Here is a 27283-nt window from a genome sequence, read left to right as displayed (position 1 = left end):
TGGGCGAGACACGTGCCGTGCAGGCATGAGTGAACGTCGTGCATAAATAGAAACGATAATAATGCCCTTCCCTTATAATAATGGGGCACGCATGGGTTGTAGCCAGCACGAGGTAAGCCACGTGTGGAATCTGACGAGTGGGTGTCCTATTAAATGGCTGTGGATGTGGCCAGCGAAAAGTGCTCGCATTTAAGAGAGGCACATTATAGGTACTAATTTGGAAAGTGTATTAATAGCCATGTGAAAAGCGACCTTCGTTCATTGTTGCGTTAAATATCCATCATTTTAAAGATGCTGGATGAAGGCTTACCCAAGCCGTCACTAAATCTCAGAGTCCTAGCGACGTAGCATGTGCACTCGTGCTGATTTTAATCGCTCCATTTCACAATGATGATCCTTGGCCATTTGCAATCAACCCTTCTCACAAAGTGTCGTGTCCGAGTCCACTTACATTCTATGAACAATTGAGCAATCGTCAAAAAAAAAAGACATTGGTAGTGACGCAAAATGACAATAACACAGGTTTTCCTTTTACAATCCTTTATATTAAGTTCACTTGCTTGCTTGCTTGCGCGCTTACGACCGTGCAAATCTTTCGGTCCTTTTTTAACCCACTTTCTGTGATCCAATCGAGCTGACATTTTGCACACAGACTCGTTGTGCGAGACAATTTATTTTCGTGAAAAAAAAATCCAAAATATTACACTTTTTAGGAAAAAATAAATTTCATATTTTATTTAAAATACCATTGTGATAAAAATAAAACTCTTACTCAAGAAAAACAGAAATGAATAATAAAATAAAACCGATGCCACGCATATAAAGGATTTATAGTGAAAAACTTTGTTTTTACGGGTTAATTTTTTAGGGTCAGTGTCACTGAGGAATGTGCCGTGTCCCTTGGGTTTACATTTCTCAACAGTCAATACGACGCCTGTCCCTTCTGTGCGCGTTCTCTGATCCGTGCGTTCCACCCGTGCGCTTCCCAGTGCAATCCCACGCATAGCAATTGCGTGAAATGCGGCCACAGGCAATTCTACATTGCCGCTGAGAAGTCGCCTGCATTTCACGAATAGTGGCGACACGGCCGCACTGCATATAAAGTGCTGGCCCCAATGTTCTTTTGGCATTCATAGAATGTGCCGTTTTCTTTTGCCAAGTGACGGTGCAGTTGGTGTACGGCAAAAGTGATTCGACGGACACACACAGGGAGTTGCTTAAATTAGACGAAGATTCAGACGCGTATTTCCAGCTGATCATATCACGTTTAAAACAAACGACGACGACAACAACTGAGCGTTGAATATCCGTGGAAATTTTCTTCCCTGCAACGCAGCATTTTTTTCCAACTTTCAGCCGCGTTCTTTCTGTTCCCTCTCGTTCGTCGATGCAGTTGAGTCAAAGTGGCACGGATGTGCGCGTGGGGGCCTCGCAGGCCACCCAATTCGTCACATCTCATTAGGGCCACCGAGTACAAGTCTACGCAAGTCAACCCTTACACACCCGTCCAAATCGCAGTCAAGGCGTGCTGAAGCGTCGCAGAGGAGTACTGTGGCGATATCCCGAGAGCAGTTGCTGTGGTGGGAGAGGCACAGTTTCGACTCGTGCAGATGGGACATTGTTTTGTTGTCGTTGCTGCTGCCCAGTATCAAAGTAAAAAAAAAACATTAAAATGGGTGTTAATCTTTCTGGCACTAAAACAGGTGTTAAGATGTGGGCAAATGAATGTGTAGCGTCTTCAAAATGTACTCACACCGACACATTGTAACAAGTCACCTGCTTACACTTTATTCACCCGTTATTGCACCAGTTGTAGGCGCTCCTATAACTATCGATACGGTCACTTATGTTTAACTTCTTCCCACTCTTATCTACCTTTCACCTCACTTATCCTGCGCTCAGCAGCTCTGCTCTTATCTGTCCATGTCCCACATCGGTAGTGATTGACATCTGAGCCATGTCTGGACCTCTCTTCAATAACTCACATTGACCAGCAAGGCGAAGTATGGTCGAACAACTGCCATGACGACATCGGCATGTGAAGGCCTTCAACCGGCGACTTTTTGGCTAACCATCGAACAAAGACGGTCACTTGATCGCGCACTTTCAGACGCGCTTCTGCGGCGGTCTGGAACGCTCTTCCTTCCTTTATTAGGGAGCCACTGGAGCAGTGGACTTTTTTTGTCTAAATTGAAAACCCATTTCTTTAGAACTGACTTTGTTGTGTTTAGTTTGTTGTCCTTCCCCCGCAAACTCCGATTCACGCGGTTGGCTACGTACGGTGCGAAAGAAGTTCAACAAACATACATACAATGAAATTAGGTCGTGTGCAGTAGGTTGCTGTTTCATTGCAGAACCTTGAGAAATGGCGAAGCCTTGGGGAAGTCTTCATCCAGCAGTAGATACATTATTTGCTGATAATGATGATTGAGTGAAGAAATATGCCCCAAATGCCATTGTGATAGAGGATTAGTAGACAGCGTACTTTGTGACGAGTCCCTTCTGTGAGAGTTCCACCCCTCTCCAGCAGAATCTTACCTAAACATGTAACCTCTGCATGCAGAGTAATGGACCCAGCACACGCTACGCCCTATCCCAGAATGCATCGTTTGTAAATAATTTAACAAAGTCCATAAACGCAACTTCCAAATATTTGGTCCATTAGCACGCGCAATCCCATCTTCCCGCGTGCAATTTAATCCTGGAACAAATTGCGTATGAAGCATATGCGATTAGCTTTTTTTTACAGTTGCTATTAACGCAGCCGTTACCACGTCTCTCGCCATCTGCTGCTGCTGCTGGGCGCCCGACTCACCACGAAGCAGCAGTCCAGAGGGGAACGACAACGTGGGGGAAGATCCTGCCACAAACACGCGCGCGCACACGCACACCACACACACACACAAGGTGACATTCCGTCAAGAGCGAGAGGCTTCGCTTCAGCCAGGAGCTGTCCGGTGCTTAACTCCAACCGACAACAACAAACCACGGCGCTCAAGTTTTCTCGGCGGTGGCGGGCGAGCCCGCTGGCAAGATGGACTGGAACAAGCACTCGCGACGAGATTGTTTAGACCGATCATCGCTGCCACTCTCGCACGGCCACGGGCAAGAGCAAGAATAGGACGATTTAGGTTGACGCAAGATACACCACGGTGACTAGGAGATGTTAACTGCCTCGCCTGGTATACAGGAGGTCGTGGGTTCTGTCCCGACCCTGATGCATGTTGTGTATTTGGAGTTTGCGGTGTCTCTCTCTCTCTCTCTTCATCATCACGGTGGCTAGGAGATGTTAACTGCTTCGCCTGGTATAAAGGAGGTCGTGGATTCTGTCCCGACCCTGACGCCTGCTGTGTATTTGGAGTTTGCGTGTCTCTCTTTCTCTCTTCATCATCACGGTGGCTAGGAGATGTTAACTGCTTCGCCTGGTATACAGGAGGTCGTGGATTCTGTCCCGACCCTGACGCCTGCTGTATATTTGGAGTTTGCGTGTCTCTCTCTCTCTCTTCATCATCACGGTGGCTAGGAGATGTTAACTACCTCGCCTGGTATACAGGAGGTCGTGGGTTCTGTCCCGACCCTGACGCCTGCTGTATATTTGGAGTTTGCGTGTTTCCCGTGATCACGTGGATTTTTATTCGGGTCCTCTAGAATCAAAATGTGTTCATGGACTATTTGGCCGCTAGGCATTTCCACGCGATAAGCCACTTCGTTGCGTTATAATTTCTGCCAACCAGGTCGCTTCTGAAAAAAATTATCGATATATCTGAGTGGGCCTTACCCGGTAAAATAAAAAAATAAAAAGTTTAGCTTAGAACCGCTGTCGGGGTTCGTGTTAGTGTACCGTAGGGCGATGCACAAGACTTGTTCAAACCACGGCTGGACGAAGGTCTCCTCCCTATTGGGGTTGCTTGACTATACTTCACCACACTGGTACTGGTAGGAACCCACTGGTTCCACTAGCCCACAGGGGATTATTGTGTCCGTCCGTCGTGCAGGGAGGGGCTGGGTGGGGAGGGAGGGAAGGGTGGGGAGGGGAGGGTGGGGAGGGGCTGGGTGGGGAGGGGCTGGGTGGGGAGGGTTGGGCTGGGTGGATGGTGGGAGGGGTGGGGCTGGGTGGGGAGGGGCTGGTCACCCCGTGGTGCCCTTATAAAACTCAACGTTTAACCTACTCACGCCGGCTTGTGCCCGCCCTTACAGTCGGGCATATTTGCGGAATACACCACGCCGCCGTTGAGCCTGGCCATTGACCGAGCAACCCAACGTTCCTACCAGCTCCCTCCGCAGGAGGAATGTGTTTAGTGAGGGTTGGTGACGGGGGGCGGGGTGGGAGGGCGGGCGGGGGAGGGGAAGGCATGAGACCTGGGACAGGTTCAATTCAGAAATCATTCAGAAATCACTCCCTGCCACTGATGATAGCCGTGGCTAGGCATTCTAACCCAGGTGTCTTGGTCGGCAGTACAGGGCTCTAACCCCTTGCACCGCTGCTCCAGCTGGGAGGAGGGCAAATAATTAACTTCCGTACTTTACAAAGAGCGACTCGCGCATGTGCACAGCGAGACCAAACAACACCCGTTACGTAATTGTCATCAACGAGAGAAAGCGCACGCAAGGCTCCAAGGGGATGTAGTTTGTTGGTTAATCCTATAAAAATCAGGGGCCGTCCATAAATGACGTCACGCGATTTTGGACGATTTTTGATCCCCCCCCCCCCCTCGTCACACGACGTCACAAAAAGTCAGACCCCCCCCCTCAAATATGACGTCAAAAAGCTCTGCCCCCCCCCCCAAATAAAACATGCTTAAAATCGCTTTAAACTATTGTCATTGTAGTGCGTATTTAATGTGGCGCTGCACTCTGATGTTGTAGGAGAAAACATTTATTAAAACGTCTATTTAATTAAGTAGAACGTGTTGCCTATATTTATTTAAAGTTGCGCATTTTGATGTGACGTAACATTTCTTACCCCCCCCCCCCTCGTCACACATTGTCACAGATGTCTGACCCCCCCCCCCCTCTAGGTGCGTGACGTCATTTATGGACGGCCCCTAACGCGCGGGCGACTTCACATATGCATGTTTCACTGTGAGCACTTTTTTTTCCGATGGTCAGTAGGAAAAAAATTAACCCGTAAAAACAAAGTTTTTCACTATAAATCCTTTATATGCGTGGCGGCTAGAGTCCTCTCGTCCTCTGGCTTGAGATGGCTGCCACCTATGGGTCAAATGATTGTCTGCCAGCATTAAGCAATTGGTAATTAAATATTTTAAAAAAATCCTAAACAGTGTAAAATTTTGTGGAAAATGTCAGCTCGATTGGATCACGGGAAGTGGGTTAAAAAACGACCGAAAGATTTGCACGGTCGTAAGCAAGCAAGCAGGCAAGCAAGCAAGCAAGCGAACTTAATATAAAGGATTTTAAAAAACACTGCAGGCTGTGTTGTAACTTATAGCCGGGCGAGGAAGATACAGCTGGGCTACAATATCGCTGGGATAGGAGGACATAACTGGGCTAGGAAATAACTGGGCTAGGAGGGTATGGCTGGGCTAGGATATAGTTGTCTAGGGGGATATACCTGGGCTAGGAGATCTATCTGGACTAATTATTTTGTTTTATAGCCTTTTAAAAATAACAATATAACATACGGTCCTCAATATTGATTTGAAGCTTAAGGTTGTTGTTTTTTTGCTGTGATTGTCGCACCCGATGACGATTGCTTGTGTTGCGATCGCAACGTCGTGATCTATTATTTTTCTACCTACGTGACTTTACCGAAAGAACCAAAGAATATTGTACTTGTTTCAACATCACTCAGTTCAAAAGCCACCGCCGGAAGGATTGTGAAGGGCGCATGCTAATTGCGAATTCATCTCTGTGATTTTGAACTTGCGGCCTACCAACATGTGAGAGTGTCATTTGCCAGTAAGCCTCTCGCTACTAACTGATCTCTTCCCGAGTCGAAGCACGACCTTGGATAAGTCAGCAGGAAGTTATCAATGGGACGTTGGAAAGCAAATGCAGCAATGTTCACGAAGCAAAAAGAACACGAAACTCACAAACTTTACTTGCTGTGGATCTCACACCTGATAATGATTGCTTGTGTTGCAGCCGAAACGTCGTGAGAATTTTTTTATTGTTGTATATTATATTATTTATTATTTCCCTTCTACGTGACTTTACCGAAAGAACCAAGAATATAAACTACGATTTGTTTGTTTTATTTTACCAGTTAAGACCCACTGAGCTATACAGCTGTTTATTTTTTTTACAGAAGCTACCTGGCCACAAATGATAGCTCAAATAAGTGGCCTGTCATCATCGTGTGGCAATGCATAGCAGCCAAATACTCTAAACGCGTGATGTTGATTCAAAATGTGGAGCGAAAAACCGGAGGACCCGGAAAAAAATCCATAGCGACCAGGCATCGTCAGGGTCGAAATCGAACCCACGACCTCCTGCATATCAGGCGACGCCCGCCTCGATTTTCAAATCAGCGATGCAGCGATTCGCCCGTGAAATAAAACCCCGAAGCACCATCCAGTTTCACGGTGGTCGCTGTGCTGTTGGGATTTTAAACTACAAAAAAGTGAGGATGTTTGTCATTCCGGTGAATTCTCCCGAGATGTCAGCGCCTCGCCCAAGAGGGCAAATCTTTGAGCTCGGGCAATCGGCTGCATTGGTGACGCAGTGGTAGTTAGCGAATGTGGCCTCACAACCGTCTGGGTTCGATTCCCTCCTCGGGGGCATCTCTTTCTTGAAGTTACTCCCCCCCCCCCACCCCTGTTCTGCGTGGCGTTTCTCCGAATAAAGCCGATTGCCTCCCATAAGCTATGAAAAAAATATAACATACAATGATGGGTCAAACGTCCACAGTGTTGAGTAAATAACCTCTTAATGACAACACATACTTTTCGATTTAAAGCTTTCGTGACTGCAGGGATTCATCTTCTTAGTTCTTTCGGTAAAGTCACGTAGAAGGAAAATAATAAAATAATAAAAATAAAACATAATAAAATAATTCTCACGACGTCTGAAGACGTCTGAAGACGGCTGCTTGCGTTGTGGCCGAAACGTCGTGAGAATTATTTTATTATGTTTTATTTGTATTATTTTATTATTTTACTTCTACGTGACTTTACCGAAAGAACCAAGAAGACGACTACACATACTCTTTGGTTCTTTCGGTAAAGTCACGTAGGTATAAAAGAAAATAAATCACGACGTTTCGATTGCAGCACAAGCGCTCATCATCAGGTGGGAAAAGCACAGCAAGAAATTAGTTTTTGCTGAAGTGGGTTTACACGTAGCAGCAGCAACATCGCCCCCTACTGTTAAAAAATACAAACTTGGCAGGACCCTCCTGAAAAATAATGACGCTAAGACAGAGAATTTAAGCTACCCGGAGGTAAACAGGCATATTGGTGATAACTCGTGACACACAAAGTGCTTGCCACAAATGAACCACCAATACCCTGCTGATCTCTTCCAGAAGCTACAAATCATCGCCACGTCAACTCCGTTCACATTCGCAGCAGCAGCGGCAGCAGCGGCGCCTTTTGGCTCAGCCATCGAACAAATACGGCCGTCACCGCATCGCACGGCGCTTCCAGACGCGCTTCTGCGGCCGTCTGGAACGCTCTTCCTCCTTCCGATATTATAGGACGTCACTGGAGCAATGCACTTTTACGTCTAGATTGCAAATTCATAGAAATTATTTTGTGGGTGTGTAGTTTCTTGTTCTTCCCCGATGAGCACGGATGGCTACGTACGTTGCCACATAAGGGTCAACATGCGGTACATCCATACAATGATAGCAGCAAAAGTTTGACTTATAACTTTCGTGACTGCAGGAATTCATATTCGATGGTTCTTTCGATAAAGTCACGTAGACGGAAGAAAAAATAATAACAATAAAATAATACAAATGAATAAAAAGTTAATACAAAATAATAATAATAAAATATAACGACGTTTCGATCGCAACACAAGCGATCATCATCAGGATGGCGATTGCTTGTGTTGCGATCGAAACGTCGTGATATTTTTTTAATTATCTTTTTATTCACTTTATTTTCATTATTTTATTGTTATTATTTTTGTCTATCCACGTGACTTTACCTAAAGAACCACAGAACACATTCCTGCGGAGGGAGCTGGTAGGAACGTTGGGTTGCTCGGTCAATGGCCAGGGTCAACGGCGGCGTGGTGTATTCCGCAAATATGCCCGACTGTGAGGGCGGGAACAAGCCGGCGTGAGTAGGTTAAACGTTGAGTTTTATAAGGGCACCACGGGGTGACCAGCCCCACCCCTCCCACCCCCCACCTAGCCCCACCCTCCCCAACCAGCCCCTCCCCACCCTCCCCTCCCCACCCAGCCCTTCCCTGCATGACGGACGGACGGACACAATAATCCCCTGTGGGCTGGTATAACCAGGAGGTTCCTACCAGTAAAAGTGATATCAGCTGTTCCCCGTCTCCAGTTGAGCCCTCTCACTCCCTCCACCACGAGGGGGCGATGTTTCACACCGCGGGTGGACGGTGGGAGGCATGCGGTGACGTAACGATTCCGGTCACCCTGAAAGTTCACCCCAGCGATTCGATAAATTCTCACAATTCTTGGTGGGCGGGAGTCACAATTGGATACGAAGACAAAATCGATTGTCTTCTCATTTGTAACGTTCGCTGTAGTTTTGCATTGTCTCTCTCGCCAACATCGATCTCGTACGCACGAGGCGACGTTGACGAGCAAAGGGGCCGTCCATAAATGACGTCACGCACCTAGGGGGGGGGGGGTTAGACATTTTTGAGGGGGGGGGTGAGAAATGTGACGTCACATCAAAATGCGCAACTTTAAATACATATAAACATGTTCTACTTAATTAAATAGACTTGTTAAAATATGTTTTCTCCTACAACATCAGAGTGCAGCGGCACATTAAATACGCACTACAATGACAATAGTTTAAAGCGATTTCAAGCACGTTTTATTTTTTGGTGGGGGGAGGGGGCAGAGCTTTGTGACGTCATATTTGAGGGGGGGGTCTGGCTTTTTGTGACGCCTTGTGACGAGGAGGGGTGGGGGTCAAAAATCGTCCAAAATCGCGTGACGTCATTTATGGACGGCCCCAAAGTGTGCAGGCGGCACAATTGCACAGCCCCCTCCCCCAACGGTCCGAAAGGGCCCAACTCCGTAAACACGCCAACGTCGGCTGAACGTCGGGTCAACGTTGGCCACGTGGTCGGAACCGCTCGGGCAACGTTGACACAACGTTTGGGCAACAACGTTCCAGACTTGCTGCGTAGTAGCGCCGAGCTAAGAAGGGCGAGAAAACTCGGGATAGGGGGCCCCCCATTTCATTAATTGGACCAAGGGGGGCCTATTCCGGTCACGCCACGCTGTTAGCGGGGGCCCCTCTCCTATCCGTGGTCCCTCGGGCCAGCCAGCCAGCGGTGTCAATTCCGCATTCCTATGGCAGGGAACAGAGTCTATGTTTAGGACGGCCATAGCTGACTTCTCACGACGCCGTCCTATCGAGTCCGGGCGAAAAAAAAAGATTATCAATGACAAAGACCCCCTGTATGGCCTCAACAGACTGTTGGAGCAAGCGTTGTTGGCGAGCACCTACGAAGGCCAGCACGGCACTCGAGGAAGTGGGCTGGCCAACACCACACCCGGCCGCCTTTGTCTCCCCAGTGGCGATGTTTACACACAGCACCAGGTTTTCATTTGAGGCTGAGTCGACCTAGGGGAGGCCCAGGACCGGTTCAGATAATCGTCACCGGTGTTGACCTTGACGCGGGAATCGAACTCGGGTCACCGGGTTTGCAGCGCAGCGCCCAAACCGCTACGCCACCGCTCCCCACACGTTATCGCATCTGTCATCACACGCGCATATGCAAATCACGCACTTAATGAGTAGGAGCTGAGTTAATTGCTGAGTAAAAAAAATATCACACTTTCTGCGCCAGGGACGTCGGTGAAATCTTAGTTGATAGCCCGGGACGCCAAACATCCCTTCAGTGTTGGCCTCCACACTCTCGTGACAGCCCGTCAAGAGCATTCTCTCGTAATTAATTACCCGTCATTACTAATTAGAAGAATAAAAAAACTACCATTGTATGACTGGCGGCCCGTTAGTCATCAATGAGGCGCAAACGTCGAAGCAACGGGGTCACGGTGTCTGGCGCAACGATTGCCAAATGTTTATTACATGATGACTATGAACCCGGCAACCCGTGTTCTATTCCCAGCCACGGCTAACACCAGTGACGAGTGGTATCTGAACCCAGTACCCCCCCCCCCACCAAAACGCCCGCCCCCCCCAACTCCACCCACCTCCAACTTTACCAACTCGCAATGGCCAGCATAACCTACGGTGGTCATAGCCGGCCATCAGCATCCAGCAGTGGATGGATAAAGGGTCCTGCCACTGTGATTATTGAATGCGTAAACTTTGGCGCGGCAACTTTGTAGAGGCCTTCATCCAGCGGTGGATCGTTCGTTGCTGATAATGATAATTAGTCATCGTTGTCGTTGTTGTTGTTGTCATCCCAATGATCAGGACGTGAAACCATGGGGGCACCACGTTGACGGGATGTTAACTACCTCGCCTGGCATACAGGAGGTCATGGATTCAATCTCGACCCTGACGCCTGTTCTGTGCAGGTATTTGGAGTTTGCATGTTCTCGCCGTGGTGCCGTGGATTTTTTTCTCCGGGTCCTCCGGCTTTTCCCTCCACATTTAGCAACACGCGTTTAGAGTATTTGACTGATAGTCATTTCCACGTGACAAGCCACTTCGTTGAGCTATCATTTGTGGCCGGGTCGCTTCTGAAAAAGAGCTACAGCATAACTCATTGGACCTTACCTGGTAAAATTAATCAAGATTAGTTTCGTTTCTTTTTTAAGCATTTGCGACGATGATGATGATTATAATGAAAACATTAGCTTGTGATAATAATTAGTCCGTGCCATATGCAATTTGTTATACAACACTAATATTAACAGACAACAAGGGAAGTTCAATACAAGTGTGTAAAAATGTAACCCGTAAAAACAAAGTTTTTCACTATAAATCCTTTATATGCGTGGCATCGGTTTTATTTTATTATTAATTTCTGTTTTTCTTGAGTAAGAGTTTCATTTTTATCACATTGGTATTTTAAATTAAATATGAAAAAAAATTCCTAAAAAGTGGAAAAAAAAATTGAAAATTTTTCACGAAAATAAATTGTCACGCACAACGAGTCTGTGTGCAAAATGTCAGCTCGATTGGATCACGGGAAGTGGGTTAAAAACGACCGAAAGATTTGCACGGTCGTAAGCGCACAAGCAAGCAAGCAAGTGAACTTAATATAAAGGATTTAAATAAAAAACGACCGAAAGATTTGCACGGTCGTAAGCGCGCAAGTAAGCAAGCAAGTGAACTTAATATAAAGGATTTTTAAAAAGTGCGTGCTGCTCTGGTGTCATGGTTAGCACACTGTGATGTGTGCAGGGACCGATGTCAGACAGCAGAGAGCACTCCAGCAGCAGCAGTTGTGGAGTGTCACGTGAACAGCTTCTGTTCAACCGCATCGGATCATCAACAGGCCGATGCTCACATCTTATTGACGAATAGAACATTAAAAATGCAGGCCACACTCGTGCGATTGTGGTCATGCAACTAAACCTATTGACCAAATAGTAAACCAGCAGACCTCGCCATTGGCATCTCCTGAGCATATTGCCATGCGCAAGAATATAATTGGCAGGTGTAGGAAGTCAATGATCGAAGTGTATTCATGTTTACGTTTTGACCGAGCAACAGACAACACATAAAACGCAGCTGGGATAGATTTTATGTTTTATGGTTCCATCGGTGATTCGGAATGTGGATGACAACTGAATAAAAAAAAATATTGAGAATGCAATTCAGGCCAGTAAAATATGCACCATAAAAAAATGGTATTAAGTATAATCAGCCAAGACTTTAACATGTGCCAACATCTGTTTTACATCGACATTTATATCAGTGGCATATCTTTTAAACGAGTATAGTCATGCTGTGTTAAAACACTTTTGCTCTGATTTTTTTGAAATATACAAAAACAGTATATGTATTGCCAACAGAAAAGTGAGTATTCCAAATATTATGGCTCAGTATTTATATTGTAAATTCTTGCTTTCTTACCGTAAATAAGTTGATTCAGATGGGCGATTTTTTTGAAGTCGTAAACAATAAGCTTGGCTGTTTCCCCACGTGTTTTTAAAAATATTTTCCATAGTTAATGACAAAATGATACCAGAAGTTGGCATTTGTATACCGGCTTCAGCGAAATAGTGCAAGTGTAATTCTTGTGCCAACTATCAACCTAATCTGTTTCTAATCATTTCCATGCATTCCCTCTACATCATTAAGCAGTAGATTTCAATACAATATCATCCTAGCTAAGACATATACACACCACTGGTATCCTATATATACTGGGGAGGGCAGAGTTAATTGCTTCAAAAGTGACTTTAAAGACGGCATCCTCCCCTTCACCTGAGAAAAGGTTTGATTTATGGGATGTAAAGTTTTTGTTTTGTCGTGATAGAGATCCGTATAAAATTCCTACATTAGATGTAAGATTCTATCTCGCGAACATGTGTTACGGTTTAAACTTTTCTTACCCTCGGGGCGACCACTGGTGAGTCGCTTTCCCCCAAACCTTCTTTCCGCTGATCGTTTTTGTTCCCATGACATCTTCAACAATCTGCGTTGTGATCTCCTTATTATTTCCTTTTACTTTACCCATTTTTTTTCACGGTTGCATTGTAGAGTGCAGTTCTACCTTTATATAGAGATACTATGAGCCGGTACATCGAGATTGAAAACTCCTTTAGAACTGCTTTTTGTGTTAGTACGTTGTCCTTGCCCAAAGCCTCCGATTCGCACGCTTGGCTATGTACGTTGCAAAATAAGTTCAACATACATACAGGAAAGTAATTGGGAATACCGTACTTACATGTCAATGTAGTGGCGCACACACCTGCAATTTTGCACTGTGGAGGTGATCGTTGGTGGATCGCATGTTACGAAACTCAATAGTTAATCTGTGGACGTCTAGGTATTGGACCCTCGCTTTGCCAAGGGAATGCGGTGCAGCAAAGTGTTAACCAATATAATCTGTCCCATCTGTATGGGATATAGTGTTGTCCTCTCGAACGCGCGGGTTTTCCGCGGTTTCCTCCCACACGTATACACACTCAGTGATTGGCTGAGAACATCTTAATATATAGAGGACTGCAGAGCTTGGGCGATCGTTTGCGCCTGCTTAATGTCTGGCTGCATCCCAGCTCATCTGTAGCTCTACAGCGATTGTGAGATGCAATTTTCTAAAAAGCGATGCTGTAAATATGTTTTTTTCTAAATTAACAAAACATGATGAATAGGGGACTGCAATAGCATTTACCACGAATACTGCCGCGCGTATAATTTCCTCTTGTGCACTGGTCCACTCCAATGAAATGCCACATGCGCGTGTCACGACGCATTTTGGGCGATAATTTAATTAAATGAGGCAATTGTTGACCCGTGGCCGCATCTGCAGCACTAAATGTATGCCGCTGCCTGCTACCTGCTGCACGTATCTGATTCTTGTCGGCTCTTGTAGACCTTGAATCAACGGGGACGTTCAACCGCTCGCAGGCCCCCACCTCCATCCTCTTTAGAGCCGCCCTTTTCCTCTTTGAATGTTGAACTTCTTTCGCACCGTACGTAGCCAACCGTACGAATGCGAGTGTCCCACCCACCGCAACCTCCTCTTCCCAATGACATCTACAGCACCTGCATTCACCATTGGAACCTTAACTCCGAACTTTCATACTCTGATGGTGCATTGGCATTGAGTTTGTACCTTTTGGCGTCATCTTGTCCAACACCATGTGAGACTAGGCTCTAAGGAAAGCTGTCTCGGGTGTGGAACAATCAATTTCAAGGACAGTGCATACATTATCAGAGTTATGTTTTTTTGTTTGCATTCCGACTGCAGGTATTGTGGTCAATGCAAACATGACTCATTGTTAAAAAAAAAGGTGTCAGTTTTGTTGCCAGATAAAAGGGTAAAAAAACAATTATCATAATTAGCACCTGTGTTGTTACGAATAGTATGTGGCTCTAGATTTGAAGCTTTCGTGACTGCAAGGATTCATCTTCTTAGGTTTTTTCGGTAAAGTCACGTAGGTAAAAAAAATTAAATTAATAAAAGTCAAATAAAAAATAAAAATAAAAATCACGACGTTTCGGAGGCAACACAAGCTTCCGTCTTCAGGTAGAACCGTCACAGCCCGACAGCTGTATCAAGTAATATACAGCTGTCGGGCTGTGACAGTTCCTCCTGAAGACGGAAGCTTGTGTTGCCTCCGAAACGTCGTGATTTTTATTTTACTTTTATTAATTTTAATTTTTTACCTACGTGACTTTACCGAAAAAAACCTAAGAAGATAGTATGTGGCTGTTGCCACATACTATTCGTAACCACGGAGTCGCTTACCCTCTCCTTCCAGTAAAGTCCTGGCGTTATCCACATGCACCGGTGTTTAAAGGCCCGAAATGTGTTGTTGTTGCTGTTGCTGCTTTGGTAAAGCTTTGGTAAATTCCTGCTGTCGCACCAATAAAGGCATTCGTAGAAGGTGTTGGTAAATTCGTGTGAAGATCATGAAAACTTTCAACTTTGCAAGCGGCTATTTGATCAGCTATCTGGCTCATGCTCACAATCCCGGTCCACGCCATTCGGTTTCACCGGTCTAAGTCGAACGTGTGTTCGCATTCAAATGAGCAGAAGGCAGCGATCCTTATTGACAGGACAGGTTAGATCGGGCGACCACACTGAATCGATGAATTGTTAAGCAGCTCGCTTTTTCAACGTGAAGTCTTGAAATGACTGGGAGATTTGAAGGACATATGACGGGGAACAATGTTCCACTTTACAGCTCATTATTTGAGTTAGCCCTGGTTGGGATTGCAACTCATGTCCCTGTAACTCTGAATTCTGCCCCACTACCGACATTGACAGCAGATGCGTTAACGGCACGTATTTAGCAAGAGTGGTAATATATAGATGCAATATAGACAATAAATACAGCTTACAATTTATTGCCGTGTTTACTCACGTCAAAAAAAATTTTATCTCGTAAAAGAGGTCACATATCTTTGGAGAGGACAAAAAAAGATTTGCCAGTGGAGTTCTTCAGCGCCGTAAACAAACTGCTGCCCGAGTGTGTGTTGCTTTTATAGACGCAGTAAAACGTGTGCACAGTGTGCTCTCTTGTGGCGAATGCAATGCCAAATCGCCTCGTGCTCTGCTACCGAAATCTGGACATATGTGGGGGGGGGGGGAAGAGCTTCACAACTCATCGGATTCCTCCAGTATAAAATAAATATTCCGATTCTGAATCACTGAAGCTGACTCGCTGCTTCGTTGGTGACTGAGTGTAAGGGCACAGAAATCTGTTGCTGGATTTACACACTCCCTGGGACAAGCGTGACTGATGGAAATAGTCGAGATGACAAGTTAAAGGGATTGGACCAAGTATGAAATTTCTATAAATACGTCTTGCCAATGTCTACGTACAATGTTTCAGTCCATCGGCCGATTGGCTTTCCAGATAATATTATCCAGGCTTGTTAAATAAATGTTGGTGGGTAATACAGTCTGGAAATCAAATAAGTTGATGGGCCATTTAAAAAATAAAAAAACATGTGTGGGAACACAGAACACAATTCTGCTTAGAAAGGAGTTGACCCATAATGTACCACAACAACACTTAAACACATTCCTGCGGAAGGAGCTGATAGGAACGTTGGGTTACTCGGTCAATGGCCAGGGTCAACGGCGGCGTGGTGTATTCCGCAAATATGGCCGACTGTGAGGGCGGGCACAAGCCGGCGTGAGTAGGTTAAACGTTGAGTTTTATAAGGGCACCACGGGGTGACCAGCCCCTCCCCACCCACCCCCACCCCTCCCACCCCCCACCTAGCCACACCCTCCCCACCCAGCCCCTCCCCACCCAGTCCCACCCCTCCCACCCCCCACCTAGCCACACCCTCCCCACCCAGCCCCTCCCCACCCTCCCCTCTCTACCCAGCCCCACCCCTCCCATTTTTGGATGCACGACGGACGGACGGACAGAATAATCCCCTGTGGGCTGGTGTAACCAGGAGGTTGCTACCAGTATTAGTTTAGATACAGTACGATACACGTATTCGTGTATATTTCTCCCTTGCATACTCGAAAAGGGAATCGACGAGACATCCCAAGCAGGGCCCTCTTAAAAGTCGAGATCTTGCGATTCAATGAAGCATTCACGGATAAATAAATAAAAAATATATCATTTGAAAATAATGTAGAGGACATAAATCAATAACCAATCTTGTAAGGAAAAGCCTCAGCCCACCGTTGTTGGGTTTTTTTTTTTAATACATACACATACGTGGAGAAAAGAAAGATTAACCATCTAAGATTTTCAGGCCACCAAACAGGGCCCCGCTGTAGCTGGTTCGTCGCTTTTTTGCAGAGATCCACGGTTCGTATCCAGCGGCCGCCCTGGTCATTGCTGCGCGCCTAACAACCATTAAATGCGTCGTCTGCTTCTCATGGCAAACGTCGCCAAATTCCGAAACTTAAACACCGCACACCACTCACGTGGACACTCAATAAAGCAATATCACAAAACAATCATCGCCCCCCCCCTACTGGCAGACTTGCAAATGGCGCTATGCCGGGTTTTGAGTTAAAGAAAATGACCTGAAAATAACCTCACCTGATTAAAGAAAATACACGTGAAAATTGAAACCTCTTGACAATCAATGAAGGAAGATGAATGACAGATGATTAAATAACGTTTGAGGGAAGGCTGTCAAATTACGCTGACGACAAATGTGAACAAAGCAAAACATCGTTTAGTGTACAACAAATTAATTCATCTCTCACCTGAAGACGATTGCTTGTGTTGCGATCGAAACGTCGTGATATTGTTATTATTTTTCTATCTACGTGGCTTTACCGAAAGACCCATATAATATCATTGAAATAAATGTAATTATTCACTGAAATGACGTAAGACTATAAAATAAGGCAACTATTTGTTTTATTTTACCAGGTAAGGCCCCACTGAGCTATATAGCTCTTTTTCAGAAGCGATCTGACCGCAGATGATAGGTAAAGTCACGTAGAAGGGAAGTAATAAATAATAAAAATAAAACATAATAAAATAATAAAATAATTCTCGCTGTTAATTTTTTATTGTTTTATTTTTATTATTTTATTACTTCCCTTCTACGTGACTTTACCGAAAGAACCAAGAAGATGAATCCCTGCAGTCACGAAAGCTTTAAATCGAAACGCAAATGATAGCTCAACGAAGTGGCTAATCACGTGTAAATGTGTTAAGGTTATAACCAGAGGACCCAGAGAAAAATCCACAAGACCACAACATTCAAACTCCAAACACACAGGCGTCAGGGTCGGGATTGAACCCACGACCTCCTGCATACCAGGCGAGGGAGTTAACATGTGGCCACAACAAGAAAGTAACTCATTATAATTCTGTAAACGTTACTTGTTTATGTACAGTAATTTGTGGACAGGCTTGGAAGCCTTCAGCTCAGGCAGCGGCTACAACGTTTTGCCACAGCGGGCTGCGTCTCCTTTATTTGATCGATGTGATTTAGGGTCACGCGCAGCGCAACAGATGGAAAACAATCGCTGGTTGGAGAGCAATCCTCAGTGGGGCTGTTGGGCTTCCTCATGATAGACCCTGAAAGGTAAAAGCTGCCGAAACAATTATACTTCTGTGGAAGAAGTAAGCTGAATTTATTGAAATTTTACCAAAGCCACTTTTTGGGTTTGGCTATCATCAAAGATATATTTTATTCATCAGAGAACATCGATGGTAAGGAATGGATTATTGTACACTGGCAGTACAATTGTTTACGTATGGATTTTGTTATTTTTTGCTTTAGGGCAATAATCCATTTCTAATTGTGTAATATCCGATTGTTTAAGTGATCACTCGACGACTAGGATAACACAAAAACAGCTTGGGGGGAAAAAATGTCTCAGCTCCGTTTCCACATGTGCCGCTGGATGGGAGGTGGTGAGAGAGACTTGGTGACATTTATCGACTCATTGTCGTCGGTGCTTTCAAATTGTGCTTTGCTTATCCACGATAAGCTCACTGAACCTTGAGACCCTTTTTCAATGTTTTGGAAAAACACGTTTTTAAAACGTGCGTTTTTCGTACAAATATTCGTGTTGTAATATATATCAGTCGGTAGTTGTTTTCCATGGCGTTGTTGAATACTGTAATCCAAAACCACTCACTGATTACCGCCCGGATATCCATTTAAACAGAAATTGAATGCTATGAGTTGCTTGATTAATTGAGAGGGCCAGATGCAGAACGTTTTCTCATAGACTGGCTCTCGGGCGAAGCACAATGAGATCACTCGGTACACGTGTGTCTAATCTGATAAGTCCAATAGCCTGCAGCTACTATAGCGATCAATCTTGTTTTTATATTTCCCAACAATGATTAAAGGTATCTGGACAATAAGTGCTACAGTTTCGCAATTTCACGTGAATCTTGCATTTTTTGGTGAGAAATAGTAGAACACGTGACTTCTTTATTGCGGCCGGCATGCCCACTCAGCATGGGTCCTGCTGTCACGCAACCACACAGCGCCTCTATTAACTATTTGAACATTTAAAAAAATATGTTTGCAAGGTAAGACCCACTAAGCTATATAGCCCTTTTTTCAGTCGCGACCTGGTCACAAATGATAGCTCAACAAAGTGGCTTATCGCGTGCAAATTCATAGTACAGAAGCTAAACACTCTAAACGCGTCATGTTCATTCTCAACGTGGAAGGGGAAAACCGGAGGACTCGGAGAAAAATCCACGCGACCACGAAGAGAGGGAGAGAGAGACAAGAAAACACCAAATATACAGCAGGCATCAGGGTCGAGATTGAGCCCACACGACACGAACTCTCTGTGTGTGTGTCTCTCCTGAAGCCCTCTCGTCCCCGCGAAAGGCAGACCTCGACATTTGCGCACGAAGCTCACCAAACGTCCACGTCGCCAAAAACGCAACGTGGCATTTTGCCTGAGACACCTCATCAGAGGGCCCAAAAATCGAACTGTATCCCCGCTTTAAAACGGCGTAAATTTCACCCCCCTGACGTGCGAGGCGGGGCGGGGCGGGGAGGAAAACTCCAAAATCCCAACCTGGAGCCCTGCTGAGACGTGTTTACGGATTTTTCCAGACACTTCGCCGCTCGCCATGAGCTCATCCCCAAGGCCCCCACAGTGGCCAAAGCCGTTTAGTTGTTTTATGTTCAAGCCACACAGAGCCCCTTGCATGCACGATGACGCCGCCTCGACATGCCGTCCAAGATCCGACTTGATCGTTGTCTCGTGTGTACTTTGAACACAATTTTTTTTTTATATTTTAAAGAATAATAATGATGCCGTGTCTGTAATCGCTGCTCGTACGACGCGGGTGTTGTGTTTGAAGATCCCCGCAGTCGCTGTCGTAGCCGCCGCCGTCGTCGTCAGCTGCCGTTGCGACTCGGAGTGGAGCACATTGAGACGGCGTGGTGGTGTAGAGTGGTGGTGTAGAGTGTGGTGGTGGTGGTGTAGAGTGTGGTGGTGGTGGTGTGGGGTGGTGGTGTAGAGTGTGGTGGTGGTGTAGAGTGTGGTGGTGGTGGTGTAGAGTGTGGTGGTGGTGGTGTGGGGTGGTGGTGTAGAGTGTGGTGGTGGTGTAGAGTGTGGTGGTGGTGGTGTAGAGTGTGGTGGTGGTGGTGTGGAGTGGTGGTGGGAGTGGTGGCGGTGTAGAGTGGTGGTGTAGATTGTGGTGGTGGTGGTGTAGAGTGGTGGTGGTGGTGTGGAGTGGTGGTGGTGTTGAGTGGTGGTGGTGGTGTGGTGGTGGTGTAGAGTGGTGGTGGAGTAGAGTGGAGTGGTGGTGGTGTAGAGTGGTGGTGGTGGTGGAGAGTGTGGTGGTGGTGTGGAGTGGTGGTGGGAGTGGTGGTGGTGGTGTGGAGTGGTGGTGGTGTAGAGTGGTGGTGGTGTAGAGTGGTGGTGGTGTGGAGTGGTGGTGTGGAGTGGTGGTGTGGAGTGGTGGTGGTGTGGAGTGGTGGTGGTGTAGAGTGGTGGTGGTGTAGAGTGGTGGTGGTGTAGAGTGGTGGTGGTGTAGAGTGGTGGTGGTGTAGAGTGGTGGTGGTGTGGAGTGGTGGTGTGGAGTGGTGGTGTGGAGTGGTGGTGTGGAGTGGTGGTGGTGTGGAGTGGTGGATTGGTGGTGGTGGTGTAGAGTGGTGATGTAGAGTGGTGGTGGTGGTGGTGTAGAGTTGTGGTGGTGTAGAGTGGTGGTGTGGAGTGTTTGTGGTGTGGAGTGGTGGTGTGGTGGTGGTTGTGGGGTAGGGTGGTGGTGTAGAGTGGTGCTGTAGAACGATGCACAAATGCCGACTTGTTAAAGCTGACATGGTCATGATTAGCTCAACGTGACAACGTTTATTTAAGGTATGTTGACCGGTATACAATTCGTCATATTGGGCTGAAAGATTTTGCAACCAAGACGTGTTCAAGAAAGCTTACACACTGCTGCAAATGTCCACGCTACGTGACAAACAGTAAAACATGGTGAATGTAGTGCTTCACTCCAGGCTGAACTCATTTACCATGAGAATTAAATGAATAAGAATAAGGTGTGGAGATTTATATACAACAGCTGATATAGTAAAATCTTGACTTAAAGCTTTCGTGACTGCAGGAAGTCAAATTCTTGGGTCTTTCGGTAAAGCCACGTAGATAGATCAAAGAATATTTTTTTAATAAAAAAACAACAGCTATATAGCTCAGTGGGGCCTTACCTGGTAAAATAAAACAAATAGTTGCCTTATTTTATAGTCTTACGTCATTTCAGTGAATAATTACATTTATTTCAATGATATTATATGGGTCTTTCGGTAAAGCCACGTAGATAGAAAAATAATAACAATATCACGACGTTTCCATCACAACACAAACAATCGTCACCAGGTGAGAAATATCGTGAGATAATATGTGGTGGGAGCGCTGCTAAGGCGGGGAGTTATAAAGGTTTGGGATGGGTGTAGCCCAAGGGTCAGTGGGAGTAGCTAGAGATGAAATTTGCATGTAAATGTAAGATCGGGTAAATCTTGACAAACGAAGCTGTGGGGGTGGCCATTGTATTGTGAGATATAGTAAGTCGACATGAATGATTCGGTGGCGCCGTGCTGCAGTGGTGCAGAAGTAGAAGCATTAACAAAATCAACACAGAGAGGCCACTGTGCCATGAAATGTGGTCGTTGTCCGAAACGTCGACTATCATATACTTTTCTTTTTTTAAGGCCACAATGCTATTGGCAAATGTGTTTGCCTATAAATAATTGTATTTTCTTTACATATAATGAGGCTGTTGTGATCCAGTCCTGCTTATTGTATGAGAAATGTGGTATGATTTCATGATGTAATCAAAACTGAAAAATACTAACCAATATGTGGGTGTATTCGTGTATATGAAGAGGCTTTCAAACACAAACACAACAATTTAGGAGAGAGAAAATAAGAACTTTCTTCCACCACTGAACATGATTTGTATTGGCAACGATTCTATTTACCCTGACTGTTTTGCATCTGCCAATATTGTTTTGATTCAGGGCCAGAAAGGCCTTCTCTGCTGGCCTAGAGATTATCAGAATCAGAAATTTTCTTTTCTATAATTTAACATATATTTTCATTAATGCTGTCCATCTGTGAAGGATGTGATCCCTGACATGCAATACCCCGGTGTCTACAAACTAAGTTGTGTCTGCGGTAGTAGTTACATTGGGGAAACTAAGCGACATGTCTCGGACCGTGTTCGTGAACACAAGGTGGATCTGAAACACGACAGGACCAATACCTCAGGCCGTGGCTGATCATTGTTTACCGCTGTGGGCTCAAACGATATTGATTTTTTTCAAAGACCAAGGTACTCTGCAAACCCACTGGCTATCATCAAAGATTTGTTCATGAAGCCATCCAGATATATAAACATAGACACAACTTCAACTGAGAAGATGGGTACAAATTGAGCAATCATTGGAAGGACGTGATCAACCAGGTAACGTCTTAACTTGCTATGATGTTTCCATCCTTTCTACCGATGTTAACTGACTCTCTGAGTTTCATTACTAAGTTGGATGTCTTTGTATTGGCAGGCTGGGTGTCCATTGCCCCAGCCTCTGTGGTTGGACCATCTCTTGCTCCATCCACCTTCCTTGATGCACCCATCTCAGGCCTATATAAGACCTTGTCTGAGCAGCGTTCTCTCTCTCTCTCACCTGAAGACGATTGCTTGTGTTGCGATCGAAACGTCGTGATCTATTATTTATTTACGTGACTTGACCAAAAGACCCAAGAGTATGAATTCCTGCAGTCACGAAAGCTTTAAATCAAAATGTAATGCTATATGTATTTAACAAAGTTCGTTCCCATCAGTCTATTAAGGTGATTCCATTGCTACTCTCTCCCTCAGTTGCGCTGCTTCCAGTGCAGCTAATAAATGAGAGCTTTTATCAACTCAGATTTTCCACCTGTGCTGCTGTCTCCGCCTCTCCGGGTGAAAAATCTACCCTGAGGCCTTCAGAATGTCGAGTGAATCCCCCCTCTGCTGTTGAAGCAAATGGGGACGTTGTTGTTGATTGTCATATTCTTTAACCAATCAGGTTTCGAGTTTGCCATGTTGGGCGTATTCTTTGACACGCCGGAGCCTTCTAGCCGGCCTAGCCGCCTATGTCAGCATTTTCCGTGTGGCGTGATCGGAGGGCCAGTTAGCTAACTGATGTAAAACTAGCTAGTACATAACGTAGCATCATCTAAGATTTATTTAAACTTTCTTTCGTGACGTTTACATTTTTAGATGTGGTGCTTTAGATTTTTTTTCTTCTGTGGGGAAGCCTGTTGAATCATGATTATGTTATTTGTGTTTTATGGCATGTTTGCTTTCTTGGTGGTCGTACGAGTAAATGTGACTAATTGTTGGGCAAGACGGTCAACCTGCTTTGCAGTCAGTAGGAGGGTCGATGGCCCATGGTCGAGACCGGTGACAAGGACGGTCGAAGGAGAGAATGCGTTGGAGGGGAACGCTCGCTGCGGAGATGGAGCAATAAGATCATCCGATGCTCAGAGGAGCGATGGATCGTGGCGCCGCAGGGCTGTGAGGTGTGGCAATGGCTTGGAGAGGCCTTCAGTGCATAGATTGTGGCTGATGATGAAGCACCGTATAGGTTTGTTTTTTTTAAATAGAAGTAAGCATGCACACATTTTTATAAAATTACTGAGCATAAGTGCGCAGCTTAAATTCTTAGAAGAAGAAAAAAAGATCCCTTGTATTTATATAACACATCCCTGCGCCATTAGCCACAAATATTCAAAAATTACTTCCTGAACGAGCCCAAAGAGAATTGGAAATAAACTGAGTTCGGTTCAAAATATTTTACCGCCGCATTAAAATAAGGCGAAGTTGAAATTCCTTCATCAGATCACGATGAGACGGACGCCAAGTCCTCGAAGCGTGACAGTGCAGTAGACTTAACAATAATAATTTTCCTACTCAAAAAACATCACTGCTGATTGGCAAGGCTATTAAAAAAAATGGTCCTGTCTTTAAATACTTGACCAACTTGTTATATATATGTGTATGCGTGTTACAGGAAATGTAAGTGTCTGGAGAAACTTATTTCATACGAGGAGACCACATGCAAACATCCAGATAAATTCCAAAAAAATTAGGTCGAGGTTAGACATTTCGGAAGTGATGTCACTCATGTGACGACCAGAATTGGTATCGGATGGAGCCACTATTGCGATCATGAAGTCATTTTACATGAAATCCGAAACTCCTCATTCCAAGGGCTCAATAACGTGCTGCGTTTTCTGTACTGCCATCTATAGGCCACATTGCAGCCCAGCGAGTGGGTGAAGCAAGCACGGGGCGATACAAACTGGATGATTTAAAGAACTTCTGGATGCAATAGCATCTCACAACGCTACGCAAAGCAGTGGCACATGGGAGCTATGCACTTTTAAATTCAAGTTGAAAACTAATTTCTTTGAAAATTGCCCTTTGTGTTTAGGGGCCGACCATAAATGACGTCACGCGATTTTGGACGATTTTTGACCCCCCCCCCCCCCCTTCGTCACACGGCGTCACAAAAAGTCAGACCCCCCCTCAAATATGACGTCACAAAGCTCTACCCCCCCCCCCCAAATCAAACATGCTTCAAATTGCTTTAACTATTGTCATTGTAGTGCGTATTTAATGTGGCGTTGATGTTGTAGGAGAAAACATTTATTGAAAAGTCTATTTAATTAAGTAGAACGTGTTGTCTATTTATTTAAAGTTGCGCATTTTGATGTGACGTCACATTTCTCACCCCCCCCCCTCGTCACACATCGTCACAAATGTCTGACCCCCCCCCCCCATCCTAGGTGCGTGACGTCATTTATGGACGGCCCCTTAGTTTGCTGTCCGATTAGCACGGTTGGCTACTTAGGGTGCGAAAGAATTTCAACATACACACGTACACCCTGGGGAAATGAGAGACATTGTTTATTTATTGTATAAAGTAAAAAAAAGGGCAGAGGAAAGTTGAAATTTATTTGAGTCTGTAATTGAACAGAGGAAGGTAATTGACAGTAGGCATTACTCGGGGAAGGAAGTTCCAGGTTACGCGGGTGGCTGCACACATTAATCTCTGTGCGGTCCACCAACCCTGGTAAGGGAACAGGATTAAATACAATCTTAATTTTGGAGCTTTCGTGACTGCAGGAATTATTCTTTGGTTCTTGCGGTTAAGTCACGTCTAAAGATAAAATAATAAATTAAATAATAGCATATTACGACGTTTCGATTGCAACGCAAGCAATCATCATCAGGCATAAAAGAAATAGCAACAAAAATCTAACTAGTTTTTAGTTAGATTTTATGCTATTATTATTTAAAGATCTAACTAAAAAACTAGTTAGATTGTGTTGCTATGTCTTTTATGCCTGATGATGATTGCTTGTGTTGCAATCGAAACGTCGTAATATGCTAATATTTAATTTATTATTTTATCTTTAGACGTGACTTAACCGAAAGAACCAAAGAAGGATTGAATACAGTTGCACGCCATCGCAGTTGTACAATGCAAGGACCCTGTATTCGTTCTCTGCAATGTCGTTGTTTTGCCGACTCGACATCTGTGAAAAAGAGCTTTATAGCTCATCGGATTCCTCCAGTATACATTTCTGAGTCCGATTACTTCGTTGCTGCTGATGTGCTCACGCACCACGGATCTCTCGCGTGAAAGTAGCCGGGGCAACTGGCTAAACGGGATCGTCCGTGCAACAAATCGAATGGACTTGAACGTAAATGTCATTCTGCTGTTATGAAAAGTTTGTTTGAGCGGGACGCGTTGCTGGAAAGAATGATGACCAGCAATCGGGCGAGAACACTTACAAGACATCTCGCCACCGTGGGCGTCACGGTGGCGAGATATTAACTACCCCGCCTGGTATACAGGTGGTCGTGGGCTCGGCCCCTTTGCCCTATGGGTGGGTGGGTTCTCGATGGAGCTTAGCACACGCCGAGCGGGAAGCGGGCTTTGATGATGGCTGCACTCAGTTTTTTTTTACACGCTTTCATTTAACTCACTCTGTCTGTTGTCGTTGTTGTATCATCAAATCTTGTAACTCAATTTTAACTCACTTTCCAATGTGATATCGTCTACAAACTTGGTATACTTATGTCAGTCTGATGACAATACTATTCTATCATAAAAAATTTTAAACATATTTTTAAACATTCTTTTTTATATGTTATGTTTCGGCTTGGATCTAATTGACCACGGTCAACTCACGTTGGCTGTAATTGGCCACGGTCCATTACGTGGCAAGCTTTGGGGCCACTTCCTGGAGTCGTGGAGTTCTTCCATTACTAGTACATTTCATAAAAGCGTGTTTAAAAAAAAAACTATTTTTAAAAATTACTTATTTCTTACGTCCTCGTTTGGACACAGAGTTTGCTCTGTATATTTGGAGTTTGCATGTTCTCCCCGTGGTCGCGTGTATTTTTCTCCGGGTCCTCCGGTGTCTCACTGCACGTTCAGAAACATGCGTTTGCAGTTTTTGGCTCCTATAAATTTCCACACGAAACACCCACTATTTTATAGAGCTTATTATTTGTCGCTTCTGAAAAGGGAGCTGTATAGGGTCAGTGGGCCTTACCAGGTAAAACAATAGTTTAGTTGATACTAGTTTATAGTTTAAACACACCGAAGCCTATGCTACGATATCTGCCTAGGGTGGGATTCGTGCATTGCAAGACGGCGAGGGATCAAGACACCAACGACTTTGCGAGGCCTTCATCCAGCGGTGGATTTAATCACGGCTCATGGTTATGATGCTGCTGATAAGAGGAGTCCACGGATGACTGGGTACGTTCTTTTTGTTTTAAAGCTGTACGTATGTTACCATGGTGAACTTCTTTCGCAGCGTATGTCGGAGGTGCGTGGGAAGGACAACAATGCAGCAAATCTGGCTGTGACGGTCCCACCTGATGACGGAGACTTGCGTTGCCTCCGAAACGTCGTGATTTTTATTATTTTATTTTTATTAATTTTAATTTCATTTTCTTGGTTCTTTCGGTAAAGTCACGTAGAAGGGAAGTAATAAAATAAATCGAAATTTAATTTCATTTTTTACCTACGTGACTTTACCGAAAGAACTAAGAGTAAGGACAACAAACTTGAACGCTCGTTCTCCTGTGGCTTCCCAATATCGGAAGGAGGGAAGAGCATCGTCCCAGACGGGCGCAGAAGCGCATCATGAAAGCTGCCCCGATGCGGTGACCGAGCGCCTTTGTTAGATGCGCCAGCCCCACAGAGAGCCGCTTGCTGCCACCGCCACCGCCGCTGCCGCCGCCGCCGCTGCTGCGAAGATACCAAGAAGAAGAAAGGCGGCCTCGGAACGCCTCCTGCCCGTTCACGCGTGGAGACGCGCTCACCTTCCTCCGTCAGCAGCGGGGCCCCTGCGCCACGAGATGTGAAGCCTCGCGTCCCACGTGGCAATAGGGGGGGGGGGTGAGGGGGCTTGCTGAGTTCCCAGTGAAGTAGAACTCAGTGCGGGGGGGCGGGTGAAGTGGAACTCGATTAATGTAATCGGCCCCCCTGGAAGCGTTGACGTCAATTGGAGCGTGACGGCCGTGGCTGAGTCC

Source organism: Lethenteron reissneri, chromosome 21 (assembly GCF_015708825.2).
Source record: "Lethenteron reissneri isolate LAM-NWPU_2019-01 chromosome 21, ASM1570882v1, whole genome shotgun sequence".
Taxonomy (NCBI): domain Eukaryota; kingdom Metazoa; phylum Chordata; class Hyperoartia; order Petromyzontiformes; family Petromyzontidae; genus Lethenteron; species Lethenteron reissneri.
This window is presented reverse-complemented; position numbering follows the sequence as displayed.